Source organism: Ranitomeya imitator, chromosome 1 (genome assembly GCF_032444005.1).
Source record: "Ranitomeya imitator isolate aRanImi1 chromosome 1, aRanImi1.pri, whole genome shotgun sequence".
Taxonomy (NCBI): domain Eukaryota; kingdom Metazoa; phylum Chordata; class Amphibia; order Anura; family Dendrobatidae; genus Ranitomeya; species Ranitomeya imitator.
The window spans coordinates 841150691-841166353 of NC_091282.1; positions in this window are offsets into that span (position 1 = coordinate 841150691).

The following is a 15663-nucleotide window of genomic DNA, read 5'->3' on the forward strand; positions in this document are numbered from 1 at the left end:
TATGTGCCATATTCAGTCCTTATTCATGCTTGGGGATCGTTTTCTGATCAAATTCAGTCATCACTAAAAAAGAGTGCCCACACTCGTACAAAAATCGACAAATGTACTGTAACTTTAATAATTTAACCGGCAATGTTGACGTTTAATATTAAATAGGCAACCTCAAATTTAATATGTCATAAATCCTAGCTGGCATCAATAAATGTGGTGAGGCACATGATCTGCTATGCCTACAGGGGGATGTAATATGCAAATTGCCTCTTCTGAGAAAAAGAGGACTTAAACTCTATAGCGCCACCTGTTGGAAGTAGCGATTCTACAAGTCACAATCAACCCTTTAACGAGTCGTGCAATATGACTTAGGATAAAAGCCAAATCAGTATCTCAATTCGCAGACACGGTGTTTCGGGATGTTGGCATTCGTCAGTGCGAAGCATGAGAACTGATTTGGCTAGGTGAAAGGCTCTGGACTGGGATCTAAGGGGTATTGTTTCTCCTTATGGAGAGTGACACACCATCTCTGGCTTGTCAAGGTAAGGAGGCTTATTTGCCGTGCAATGCTCCTCTGGGAAATATAATATGCAAATTGCCTCTTCAGAGAAAAAGAGGACTTAAATTCTATAGCGCCACCTGTTGGAAGTAGCGATCCTACAAGTCACAATCAACCCTTTAACGAGTCGTGCAATATGACTTAGGATAAAAGCCAAATCAGTATCTCAAATCGCAGACACGGTGTTTCGGGCTGTTGGCCCTCGATGAGCACATAGCATATATTGTATAGTAGAACCGCTCAATCAAAGGCACATATGACTATTGTAAAAAATAAATGGTAATAAAAGGATGTTATATACTCTGATGCATCCCTAGTTGAGAGGAGAGGAATGCAGTGAAAAAGGGGAGAGAAAAATTGCTTATGGCTAGGAAATTACCTACAACCAACAATGATAATTAAGATAGCAAATAGAGATGTCCTGTACAATTAATGACCAGTAGGTCTAACATAGATGGGTCAATCCTTGTTAAGATAAAGTGGTGGAGCATACCAGAAAAAAATATGAAAAGAGTATATCTTAATATATACTTACCTTGTAATGTCTTCACATTATGTTCCATCCAGTCGTGAACACGCCACCACAGGGATTAGCCAAACAATTAACTGACCGCCGCCATCTTTGTACAGGAGGAGCTCATGCGCAGTTTTAACGTGACTGCTACTTTCAGTCTTCACAAAGATGGCAGCGGTCTGATATACTGCGCTTGAGCGAATTTTGTGCAGGCACGGTGAATCATTTGGCTGATCCCAGCGGCAGATGCATGACATATCTACAGTCAGAGGAAGCTGGTCACAATAAAAGGGGTTTTCCCACGAACAAAAGTTCATTTTAAAAATTGTCTGTGTCTGACTGTGTACAGAGCATAGCACATCCCCTGGCCTGGGGAGGAAGCAAAAGACAATACTGACATTACAACAGGGGATAACAGAGGATTCATTTTGTCAGGTAAATATTTCACTGTTTTTAAACAATATTTTGCCTCACAAAATGTATCCTCTGCGATCTCCTGCTGTAATGTCAGTATTGTATTTTGCTTCCTCCCCTGCCCAGGAGCTGTACATAGGGGGAGTTGTGAGTGTACATAGGAAAAGGACAAATGGGGGCGACAGCTCAAACAAAAGAACACATGAGGGAAGAAGACAGCACAGTGGTGGAGAGAGAGAGAGCACAAAAGGGGGAGAGCACATGGGGTACATACAGTAGGTCAAAGAAGAGATGACATGAGAGGAGAAGACAGCAGATGGGGAGAGAGAAAGCGCGCAGGGGTGAGAGAGACAGAGCACAGGGAGAGACAGCTCAAATGGGACAGTACATGAGGGGAGAACCCAGCACAGGAAGGAGAAAGACAGCAGACATGGGGGGAGCACATGGGGTAGACAGGTGAAAGAAGAGGGCACAGGCGGGAGAAGTAAGCACATGTGTAAAAAGAGAGTGGATAGGTGGGGGAGCGCATGGGGAGGAGAGATTCTCAATGCTGCAAAGCCTGCCCCTTTCGTGACATTACCGCCCTCCCGATGCATCAGGCCTCCATCTAGTAAGTATATAAGTGTGTAGATAAATCAATAAATCAAGCAGGGTAGTACTCCAAACAGTCTTGTTCTGCAGAAAACATGGAGAAATATAGATAGGGAATGCTAGCAGAACAAACTGCATATGTGGATACCTGAGTGTAAAAAAGCAAACAATAAAAGTACACATATTCACCACGTCTGTAACGACCCAACCTATAAAACTGTCCCACTAGTTAACCCCTTCTGTGAATACCGTAAAAAAAGGCAAAAAACAATGCTTTATCATCATACCTCCAAACAAAAAGTGAAATAACTTGCGATAAAAAATATGGATATAAATAAACATGGTACCGCTGAAAACATCATCTTGTCCCGCAAAAAACAAGCCGCCATATAGCATCATCAGTGAAAAATTAAAAAAAGTTATAGCCCTCAGAATAAAGCATACATAAAATAGTTTTTATTGTATATAAGCGCCAAAGCATAAAAAATGATATAAATGAGAAATCGCTGTAATCGTACTGACCAGAAAAATAAAACTGCTTTACCAATTTTATGCATAATGGTATAAATCCCAAATAAAATCATGAATTGCTGGTTTTTGTTCATTCTGCCTCAGAAAAATCAGAATAAAAAGCAATCAAAAAAGTCACATGCTCGAAAATGGTACTAATAAAAACGTCAACACGTCCCGCAAAAAACAAGACCTTACATGACTCTGTGGACCAAAATATGGAAAAATTATAGCTCTCAAAATGTGGTGACGCAAAAACTATTTTTTGCAATAAAAAGCATCTTTTAGTGTGTGACAGCTGCCAAGTACAAAAACTCGCTATAAATACCCGCTATAAATAGTAAATCAAACCCCCCTTTATCACCGCCTTAGTTAGGGAAAAATAATTAAATTAAAAAAATGTATTTATTTCTATTTTCCCATTAGGGTTAGGGTTAGGGCTCAAGTTAGGGTTGGGGCTGCAGTTAGGGTTGGGGCTAAAGTTAGGGTTAGGGTTGGGGTTAAAGTTAGGGTTAGGCTACTTTCACATTTCCGTCGGTACGGGGCCGTCGCAAACCGTCGGCCCAACGTACCGATGGACGTTGTGCAAAACAGTGCACAACATGGGCAGCGGATGCAGTTTTCAGACGCATCCGCTGCCCATTATGAGTTCCGGGGAGGAGGGGGTGGAGTTTCGGTCGTGCATGCGCAGTAAAAAATGGCAGACGCGTCGCACAAAAAAAGTTACATTGAACTTTTTTTGGGACGACGGTCCACCAATTACCAACGCATCCAGTGCACGACGTATGGAATGGCAATACCAGTCTATGTGCAAAAAACGCATCCTGCGGGCAACTTTGCAGGATGTGTTTTTTGCACAGAACGACACATTGCAATGTCTTTACAGTTATATGAAAAAGTTTGGGCACTCCTATTAATCTTAAGTAGGGTTGAGCGACTTTTAGTTTTTTAGGGTCGAGTCGGGTTTCGCGAAACCCGACTATCTCAAAAGTCGAGTCGAGTGGAATCGGCCGATTATCGCGAAAAGTCGGGGATCGACCGAAACACGAAACCCAATGCAAGTCAATGGGGGAGCATAGTCGGCAGTGAGTGGAGGCCAGGAAAACATGTACAGTGCCCATTTTAATGGCAAAAACATACATTCTTGTTACTGAAGCTTGTCAATCTTAATTTACCTTATAATAATATTAAGGCATTGGAAATTGCTGGTCATTTGGCTAAAGTTGTGGGGGGTAGGGCTGGTTCAAGTATTTAGTGGGCTCAGGAAATCTGGACCATGTCACGGCAGTGGAGCAAGGAGAGGTAAGTATTTCAACTTTGCAAGTGCTGTGATCCTGAGCAAGCAGGGGGGGCCCACTCGTTGGCATTGGCACTGGCACAGGGCCCCTCAAAGTACGGCGGTGTGTTTGCACGGCGGGGGCGCCTCCCACCGGCAGCGACACTTTTGCGTACTATGAGGGGCCCTGTGCCAGTGACGTTGCCAACTAGTATTCCTCCCCCCACCTGATGAAGGAACCTGCACTTTCATCTGCACCTTCCTCTTTGTCCCCGTGTAAGGTGGTATGGTATGCGGGAAGGGGAACCTGACTTTCAGCAGGGTCACAATCTTGCTGTGTAGCGTGCACGGGGAATGTTTCATTATGGGTCAATGTACCAGCAGACTCATCTATCACTGGCTGGGCAATGGGCAGGATGAGGAGGAAACACAGATATAGGCCCAAAGAATAAAGTGGGCTAAATGCAGTTCAAAATTGGTAACATGACTAACCAGGGGGCATTGCTTTGTTCAGTGGAGTACAACTGTAATGAGAGGCTGACACAGTAAGTAGGCCCAAATCAGTAAGTAGGCTAAATGCAGTTCAAAATTGGTAACAGAAGTAAACAGGCAGCACTGGTTTGTTCAGTGGAGGAGAACATCAAGGAGCGGCAGACACCGATAGTAGGCCCCAACCCAACTAGTAGGCCAAATGCAGTCTAGCATTAACAACTACTTAACGAGAGCCTGAAAATGGAATTTCAGGACAGGAAACCACGAGAACAGCAAGGAGCGACAGACACTGTTAGTAGGCCCCAACCCAACTGGTAGGCCAAATGCAGTTGTTCCATTTAACAACTATTTAACAAGAGCCTGAAGATAGAAGCTCAGGAAAGGCAACCAGGAGAACACCTTGGAGCGGCAGACACTGTTAGTAGGCCCCAACCAAACTAGTAGCCCCACTGCAGTTTTAAAATTCCGATAGGCTGAAAACCTGTTAATTGCAGGTCATTTTTTTAAAGAGGACAGCTGTATTGAGTGGCGCAGCCAGACACTGCAAGTAGGCCTTACACCACAAAGTTGGCTCGACGCAGGTTTAAAAAAGGTTACATGGGTACACGGTCTTCATTGGTGTACTCAGTGGAGGACAATTGGAAGGAGGGACCGCAGAAAGACTTAGTAGGCCTAAAATAACAAAATAGGCTCTATGCAGCTTCGATTATGTGGCAACCTGGAGAACACCTTGGAGCGGGAGACACCGTCTCTACAAGCCAGACCCAACTTGTAGGCCTAATGCAGTGTTGTTTCAACAACTACTTAACGAGAGCAAGAAGATAGAAGCTATGGAGAGGCAACCTGGAGAACACCATGGAGAGGCAACCTGGAGAACACCTTGGAGCGGCAGACACCATCTCTACAACCCAGACCCAACTTGTAGGCCTAATGCAGTGTTGTTTCAACAACTACTTAACAAGAGCATGAAGATTGAAGCTATGGAGAGTCAACCTGGAGAACACCTTGGAGCGGGAGACACCCGCTCTACAACCCAGACCCAACTTGTAGGCCTAATGCAGTGTTGTTTCAACAACTACTTAACAAGAGCATGAAGATTGAAGCTATGGAGAGGCAACCTGGAGAACACCTTGGAGCGGCAAACATCGTCTCTACAACCCAGACCCAACTTGTTGGCCTAATGCAGTGTTGTTTCAACAGCTACTTAACAAGAGCTTCAAGATAGAAGCGAAGGAGAGGCAACAGAGAGAACACCTTGGAGCGGCAGACATCGTCTTTGCAACCCAGACCCAACTTGTAGGCCTAATGCAGTGTTGTTTCAACAACTACTTAACAAGAGCATGAAGATTGAAGCTATGGAGAGGCAACCTGGAGAACACCTTGGAGCAGCAGACACCGTCTCTACAAACCAGACCCAACTTGTAGGCCTAATGCAGTGTTGTTTCAACAGCTACTTAACAAGAGCTTCAAGATAGAAGCGAAGGAGAGGCAACAGAGAGAACACCTTGGAGCGGCAGACATCGTCTTTGCAACCCAGACCCAACTTGTAGGCCTAATGCAGTGTTGTTTCAACAACTACTTAACAAGAGCATGAAGATTGAAGCTATGGAGAGGCAACCTGGAGAACACCTTGGAGCAGCAGACACCGTCTCTACAAACCAGACCCAACTTGTAGGCCTAATGCAGTGTTGTTTCAACAACTACTTAACAAGAGCATGAAGATTGAAGCTATGGACAGGCAACCTGGAGAACACCTTGGAGCGGGAGACACCATCTCTACAACCCAGACCCAACTTGTAGGCCTAATGCAGTGTTGTTTCAACAACTACTTAACAAGAGCATGAAGATTGAAGCTATGGAGAGGCAACCTGGAGAACACCTTGGAGCGGCAGACATCGTCTCTACAACCCAGACCCAACTTGTAGGCCTAATGCAGTGTTGTTTCAACAACTACTTAACAAGAGCTTCAAGATAGAAGCGAAGGAGAGGCAACAGAGAGAACACCTTGGAGTGGCAGACATCGTCTCTACAACCCAGACCCAACTTGTAGGCCTAATGCAGTGTTGTTTCAACAACTACTTAACAAGAGCATGAAGATTGAAGCTATGGAGAGGCAACCTGGAGAACACCTTGGAGCGACAGACACCGTCTCTACAAGCCAGACCCAACTTGTAGGCCTAATGCAGTGTTGTTTCAACAACTACTTAACGAGAGCTAGAAGATAGAAGCTATGGAGAGGCAACCTGGAGAACACCATGGAGAGGCAACCTGGAGAACACCTTGGAGCGGGAGACACCGTCTCTACAACCCAGACCCAACTTGTAGGCCTAATGCAGTGTTGTTTCAACAAATACTTAACAAGAGCATGAAGATTGAAGCTATGGAGAGGCAATCTGGAGAACACCTTGGAGCGGCAGACATCGTCTCTACAACCCAGACCCAACTTGTAGGTCTAATGCAGTGTTGTTTCAACAACTACTTAACAAGAGCTTCAAGATAGAAGCGAAGGAGAGGCAACAGAGAGAACACCTTGGAGCGGAAGACTCAGTATGTAGACCACAACAAAACTTGTGGCCCCAATGCAGTTTTATAATTCTGACAAGCTGAAAATCCGCCATTTTTTTTTTTAGAGGAGGACAGCTGTATTAAGTGGCGCAGACAGACACTGCTAGTAGGCCTTACACCACAAAGTAGGCTCACTGCAGGATGACAAAAAGTTACATGGGTACACGGTCGGCATTGGTGTGCTCAGCGGAGGACAAATGGAAGGAGGGACCGCAGACAGACTTAGTAGGCCTAAAATAAAAAAAATTAGCCTCAAAGCAGTTTCAATTATCTTGCAGGAGTACACAGGCAGCATTGTTGTGTTCAGCGAAGGACGATTGGAAGGAGTGTCTGACACAGTTAGTACTCCCAAAAAATAAATAGATGTTAATGTCTCGCAAAACAACAAAAACAAAAAACAAAAGGGTGGCATACTTAGGTACAGGGGTGGGCTCCTCTGCTGAGTTTCAAACATAGTAATTTGGCGCTAAGTATTTACTGGTGTCAATATAGGACACTGACCCTGACTATTTTAACTAGCATCATACATGTCAACAAATTGGTATTGTCAGTGCCAGGCATTGAAGGATGTCAGCGCATAGACTAAACATTGGTGGAGCTGTGAGAGATAATTTTGCAAGTGGTAGAGCACTGTTTGAGCTGGGGGGGAACTCTCTTGTGGCCGGCGGTACAGGCCCAGGGCCCCTCATGTTACAACGGTGTGTCTGACGTTGGGTGCGCACCACCACCGCCAGAGACACTTTATTGTACTATGAGGGACCCAGTTGCCGTGCCGTCGACGAAAAGCGGGCACACCCACCTCTTCAGACAAACGGCACTCTTACGGGTGCTTGCGCCAAGTGGCGCGACCACGGCCCCGTGGGGGGAGTTAGCCCATTTAGGGAAGTGTAAACATGTTGTATGCTGGACAAACAGCTGCTGCAAATTAAGAGATTGGAACAGTCAGTAAGACGAGTCCACAAGCAAGACCTTTTTATAGGAAAGCTAGGTGTCAGCTGGGAAAGGTGGGTCAAAATAATTCGAAATCCATGAGTGGTTAATTTTAATGAAGGTTAGATCATCAACATTTTGGGTAGCCAGACGAGTCCTTTTTTCGGTCAATATTGAACCAGCAGCACTGAATACTCTTTCTGATAGCACACTAGCTGCTGGGCAAGCAAGCTCCTGCAATGCATATTCTGCTAATTCAGGCCAGGTGTCTATTTTGGATGCCTAGTAATCAAATGGGAATGACGGTTGAGGGAGAACATCGATAAGGGATGAAAAATAGTTAGTAACCATACTGGACAAATGTTGTCTCCTGGTGCTTTGAATTGATGCTGCAGTACTTGTCCTGTCTGTGGTCATTGCGAAATCACTCCACAACCTGGTCAGAAAACCCCTCTGTCTAACGCCACTTCTGATTTGTGCAACTCTAACACCTCTGCCCTGTTGCCCCCTGCAGCTCGTGTGAGAACCATCACCGGCGCTGTGTGCTGGGAATGCCTGAATCAAACGGTCTACAAGAGTTGCTTGTTTGGTTGCTAATATTTGTTCGAGGTTCTCATGTGGCATGATATTTTGCAATTTGCCTTTATAGCGAGGATCAAGGAGGCAGGCCAACCAGTAATCGTCATCGGTCATCATTTTAATAATGCGTGGGTCCCTTTTAAGGATACGTAAGGCATAATCTGCCATGTGGGCCAAAGTTCCAGTTGTCAAATCTGCGGTTGTGCTGGGTTGAGGGGCAGTTTCAGGCAAATCTGCGTCACTTGTCTCCCTAAAAAACCCTGAACCCGGCCTTGCAATGCCACCAGTTGCTATTGGCCCCGGAGAAGCTTCCTCATACAAAAAATACTCATCCCCATCATCCCCCTCGTCCTCCTCCTCTTCGCCCGCTACCTCATCCTGTAGACTGCCCTGACCAGATAATGGCTGACTGTCATCAAGGCTTCCCTCTTCCTCGGCTGCAGACGCCTGCTCCTTTATGTGCGTCAAACTTTGCATCAGCAGACGCATTAGGGGGATGCTTATGCTTATTATGGCGTTGTCTGCACTAACCAGCCGTGTGCATTCCTCAAAACACTGAAGGACTTGACACAGGTCTTGTACCTTTGACCACTGCACACCTGACAACTCCATGTCTGCCATCCAACTGCCTGCCCGTGTATGTGTATCCTCCCACAAATACATAACAGCACGCCTCTGTTCGCACAGTCTCTGAAGCATGTGCAGTGTGGAGTTCCACCTTGTTGCAACGTCAATGATTAGGCGATGCTGGGGAAGGTTCAAAGACCGCTGATGGTTCTGCATACGCCTGGAGTGCACGGGCGAACGGCGGATATGCGAGCAAAGTCTGCGCACTTGGAGGAGCAGGTCGGGTAACTCCGGATAACTTTTCAGGAAGCACTGCACCACCAGGTTTAAGGTGTGAGCCAGGCAAGGAATGTGTTTCAGTTGGGAAAGGGCTATGGCAGCCATAAAATTCCTTCCGTTATCACTCACTACCTTGCCTGCCTCAAGATGTACAGTGCCCAGCCATGACTGAGTTTCTTTCTGCAAGAACTCGGACAGTACTTCCGCGGTGTGTCTGTTGTCGCCCAAACACTTCATTGCCAATACAGCCTGCTGACACTTGCCACTAGGTGTCCCATAATGGGACACTTCGTGTTATGAACAGGTAATTCAGAACCACAATGGACCTTGAAGTTCAGAGCACACAAAGTGACCTGACATTTACCAAAAACATAGGATGAGCTCTGAGATGTGGAAACTCTGCTGACCGCAATCCCTAATCCTATCACACCACACTAGAGGTAGCCGTGGATTGCGCCTAACGCTCCCTATGCAACTCGGCACAGCCTGAGAAACTAACTAGCCCTGAAGATAGAAAAATAAGCCTACCTTGCCTCAGAGAAATTCCCCAAAGGAAAAGGCAGCCCCCCACATATAATGACTGTGAGTAAAGATGAAATACAAACACAGAGATGAAATAGATTTAGCAAAGTGAGGCCCGACTTACTGAACAGACCGAGAATAGGAAAGATAGCTTTGCGGTCAACACAAAAACCTACAAACAACCACGCAGAGGGGCAAAAAGACCCTCCGCACCGACTAACGGTACGGAGGTGCTCCCTCTGCGTCTCAGAGCTTCCAGCAAGCAAGAAAAACCAATATAGCAAGCTGGACAGAAAATATAGCAAACAAAAGTAACACAAGCAGAACTTAGCTTATGCAGGATAGACAGGCCACAGGAACGATCCAGGAGGAAGCAAGACCAATACTAGAACATTGACTGGAGGCCAGGATCAAAGCACCAGGTGGAGGTAAATAGAGCAGCACTTAACGACTTAACCTCATCACCTGAGGAAGGAAACTCAGAAGCCGCAGTACCACTCTCATCCACCAAAGGAAGCTCATAGACAGAACCAGCCGAAGTACCACTCACGACCACAGGAGGGAGCTTGGCCACAGAATTCACAACAGTACCCCCCCCTTGAGGAGGGGTCACCGAACCCTCACCAGAGCCCCCAGGCCGACCAGGATGAGCCACATGAAAGGCACGAACCAGATCGGCAGCATGGACATCAGAGGCAAAGACCCAGGAATTATCTTCCTGACCATAACCTTTCCACTTAACCAGGTACTGGAGTTTCCGTCTCGAAACACGAGAATCCAAAATCTTCTCCACTAAATACTCCAATTCCCCTTCAACCAAAACCGGAGCAGGAGGATCAATAGATGGAACCACAGGTGCCACGTATCTCCGCAACAATGACCTATGGAACACGTTATGGATGGAAAAAGAAGCCAGAAGAGTCAAACGAAAAGACACTGGATTAAGAACCTCAGAAATCCTATATGGACCAATGAAATGAGGCTTAAATTTAGGAGAGGAAACCTTCATAGGAATATAACGAGATGACAACCAAACCAAATCCCCAACACGAATTCGGGGACCCACACAGCACCTGCGGTTAGCGAAACGTTGAGCCTTCTCCTGGGACAAAGTCAAATTGTCCACTACATGAGTCCAAATCTGCTGCAACCTATCCACCACAGTATCCACACCAGGACAGTCCGAAGACTCAACCTGCCCTGAAGAGAAATGAGGGTGGAACCCAGAATTGCAGAAAAACGGCGAAACCAAAGTAGCCGAGCTGGCCCGATTATTAAGGGCGAACTCGGCCAAAGGCAAAAAGGACACCCAATCATCCTGATCAGCAGAAACAAAACATCTCAGATATGTTTCCAAGGTCTGATTGGTTCGTTCAGTCTGGCCATTTGTCTGAGGATGGAAAGCCGAGGAAAAAGACAAATCAATGCCCATCCTAGCACAAAAGGCTCGCCAAAACCTCGAAACAAACTGGGAACCTCTGTCAGAAACGATGTTCTCTGGAATGCCATGTAAACGAACCACATGCTGGAAAAACAATGGCACCAAATCAGAGGAGGAAGGCAATTTAGACAAGGGCACCAAATAGACCATCTTCGAGAAGCGATCACAAACCACCCAAATGACCGACATTCTTTGAGAGACGGGGAGATCCGAAATAAAATCCATAGAGATATGTGTCCAAGGCCTCTTCGGGACCGGCAAGGGCAAAAGCAACCCACTGGCACGAGAACAGCAGGGCTTAGCCCGAGCACAAATCCCACAGGACTGCACAAAAGAACGCACATCCCGCGACAGAGACGGCCACCAAAAGGATCTAGCCACCAAATCTCTGGTACCAAAGATTCCAGGATGACCAGCCAACACCGAACAATGAACCTTAGAGATAACTTTATTCGTCCACCTATCAGGGACAAACAGTTTCTCCGTTGGGCAACGGTCAGGTCTGTTAGCCTGAAATTTTTGCAGCACCCGCCGCAAATCAGGGGAGATGGCAGACAAAATTACCCCCTCTTTGAGAATACCCGCCGGCTCAGGCAAACCCGGAGAATCGGGCACAAAACTCCTAGACAGGGCATCCGCCTTCACATTTTTAGAGCCCGGAAGGTACGAAACCACAAAGTCAAAACGGGAGAAAAACAGCGACCAACGAGCCTGTCTAGGATTCAACCGTTTGGCAGACTCGAGATAAGTCAAGTTTTTGTGATCAGTCAAGACCACCACGCGATGCTTAGCTCCTTCAAGCCAATGACGCCACTCCTCGAATGCCCACTTCATGGCTAGCAACTCTCGATTGCCAACATCATAAATTCGCTAAGCAGGCGAAAATTTCCTGGAAAAGAAGGCGCATGGTTTCATCACCGAGCAATCAGAACTTCTCTGTGACAAATCAGCCCCTGCTCCAATTTCAGAAGCATCAACCTCGACCTGGAACGGAAGCGAAACATCTGGTTGGCACAACACAAGGGCAGAAGAAAAACGACGCTTCAACTCCTGAAAAGCTTCCACAGCAGCAGAAGACCAATTGGCCACATCAGCACCCTTCTTGGTTAAATCAGTCAACGGTTTAGCAATACTAGAAAAATTATTGATGAAGCGACGATAAAAATTAGCAAAGCCCAGGAACTTCTGCAGACTCTTCAGGGATGTAGGCTGAGTCCAATCATAAATGGCCTGAACTTTAACAGGGTCCATCTCGATAGTAGAAGGAGAAAAAATGAACCCAAAAATGAAACCTTCTGAACACCAAAGAGACACTTTGACCCCTTCACAAACAAAGAATTAGCACGCAGGACCTGGAACACCATTCTGACCTGTTTCACATGAGACTCCCAATCATCCGAGAAGACCAAAATATCATCCAAGTATACAATCAGGAATTTATCCAGGTATTCTCGGAAGATGTCATGCATAAAGGACTGAAACACTGATGGAGCATTAGAAAGCCCGAATGGCATGACCAGGTACTCAAAATGGCCTTCGGGCGTATTAAATGCTGTTTTCCATTCATCGCCCCGTTTAATACGCACAAGATTATACGCACCACGAAGATCTATCTTGGTGAACCAACAAGCCCCCTTAATCCGAGCAAACAAATCAGACAGCAGCGGCAAGGGGTACTGAAATTTGACCGTAATTTTATTTAGAAGGCGGTAATCAATACAAGGTCTCAGCGAACCATCCTTCTTGGCCACAAAAAAGAACCCCGCTCCCAATGGCGACGATGATGGGCGAATATGACCCTTCTCCAAAGACTCCTTCACGTAACTCCGCATAGCGGCATTTTCAGGTACAGATAAATTAAACAGTCGAACCTTAGGAAACTTACTACCAGGAATCAAATCGATAGCACAATCACAATCCCTATGCGGAGGTAGGGCATTGGACTTGGGCTCATCGAATACATCCCGGTAATCAGACAAGAACTCTGGGACCTCAGAAGGGGTGGATGATGAGATAGACAGAAATGGAACATCACCATGTACCGCCTGACAACCCCAGCTGGACACAGACATAGATTTCCAATCTAATACTGGGTTATGGACTTGTAGCCATGGCAACCCCAACACGACCACATCATGCAGATTATGCAACACCAGAAAGCGAATATCCTCCTGGTGCGCAGGAGCCATGCACATGGTCAGCTGGGTCCAATACTGAGGCTTATTCTTGGCCAAAGGTGTAGCATCAATTCCTCTCAATGGAATAAGACACTGCAAGGGCTCCAAGACAAACCCAGCGCCTAGCAAACTCCAAGTCCATCAAATTCAGGGCAGCGCCTGAATCCACAAATGCCATGACAGAATAGGAAGACAAAGAGCAGATCAAAGTAACGGACAAAAGAAATTTCGACTGTACCGTACTAATGGTGGCGGACCTAGCGAACCGCTTAGTGCGCTTAGGACAATCGGAGATAGCATGAGTGGAATCACCACAGTAGAAACACAGCCCATTCTGACGTCTGTGTTCTTGCCTTTCAGCTCTGGTCAAAGTCCTATCGCACTGCATAGGCTCAGGTTTATGCTCAGATAATACCGCCAAATGGTGCACAGATTTACGCTCCCGCAAGCGTCGACCGATCTGAATGGCCAAAGACATAGACTCATTCAGACCAGCAGGCATAGGAAAGCCCACCATGACATCCTTAAGGGCTTCAGAGAGACCCTTTCTGAAAATAGCTGCCAGCGCACATTCATTCCATTGAGTGAGCACGGACCACTTTCTAAACTTCTGACAATAAATCTCTATCTCATCCTGACCCCGACACAGAGCCAGCAAATTTTTCTCTGCCTGATCCACTGAATTAGGTTCATCGTACAGCAATCCGAGCGCCAGAAAAAACGCATCAATATTACATAATGCAGGATCTCCTGGTGCAAGGGAAAATGCCCAGTCTTGAGGGTCGCCACGTAATAAAGAAATAATGATCTTAATTTGTTGAACTGGGTCACCAGAGGAGCGGGGTTTCAAAGCCAGAAATAGTTTACAATTATTTTTTTAAAATTCAAAAACTTAGCTCTATCTCCAGAAAATAACTCAGGAATAGGAATTTTAGGTTCTAACATAGGATTCTGAACCACTAAATCTTGAATGTTCTGTACTCTTATAGTGAGATTATCCATCAAAGAGGACAGACCCTGAATGTCCATGTCCACACCTGTGTTCTGAACCACCCTGATGTAAAGGGGAAAAGAAAGACAGAACACAGTGCAAAGAAAATAAAATGGTCTCAGAACTTCTCTTTTCCCTCTATTGAGAAGCATTAGTACTTTGGGCCTCCAGTACTGTTATGAACAGGTAATTCAGAACCACAATGGACCTTGAAGTTCAGAGCACACAAAGTGACCTGACATTTACCAAAAACATAGGACGAGCTCTGAGACGTGGAAACTCTGCTGACCACAATCCCTAATCCTATCACACCACACTAGAGGTAGCCGTGGATTGCGCCTAACGCTCCCTATGCAACTCGGCACAGCCTGAGAAACTAACTAGCCCTAAAGATAGAAAAATAAGCCTACCTTGCCTCAGAGAAATTCCCCAAAGGAAAAGGCAGCCCCCCACATATAATGACTGTGAGTAAAGATGAAATACAAACACAGAGATGAAATAGATTTAGCAAAGTGAGGCCCGACTTACTGAACAGACCGAGGATAGGAAAGATAGCTTTGCGGTCAACACAAAAACCTACAAACAACCACGCAGAGGGGCAAAAAGACCCTCCGCACCGACTAACGGTACGGAGGTGCTCCCTCTGCGTCTCAGAGCTTCCAGCAAGCAAGAAGAACCAATATAGCAAGCTGGACAGAAAATATAGCAAACAAAAGTAACACAAGCAGAACTTAGCTTATGCAGGATAGACAGGCCACAGGAACGATCCAGGAGGAAGCAAGACCAATACTAGAACATTGACTGGAGGCCAGGATCAAAGCACCAGGTGGAGTTAAATAGAGCAGCACCTAACGACTTAACCTCATCACCTGAGGAAGGAAACTCAGAAGCCGCAGTACCACTCTCATCCAAAAAAGGAAGCTCATAGAAAGAACCAGCCGAAGTACCACTCACGACCACAGGAGGGAGCTTGGCCACAGAATTCACAACAACCTTGTGTGCAACAGTGGCAGCTGCGGATGGAGTGCTCGTGCGACTGCGGTCTGTGGACGAGCTCTTGCTTCTGCAGGAGGACGAGGAGGAGGAGGAGGGGGGGTGAACGCCTACAGCCAACTGTTTCCTAGACCATGGGCTAGGCAGAACTGTCCAAATATTGCTGTCCCCTGTGGACCCTGCATCCACCACATTAACCCAGTGAGCCGTGATGGACACGTAATGTTCCTGGCCATGCCTACTGGTCCATGCATCTGTTGTCAGGTGCACCT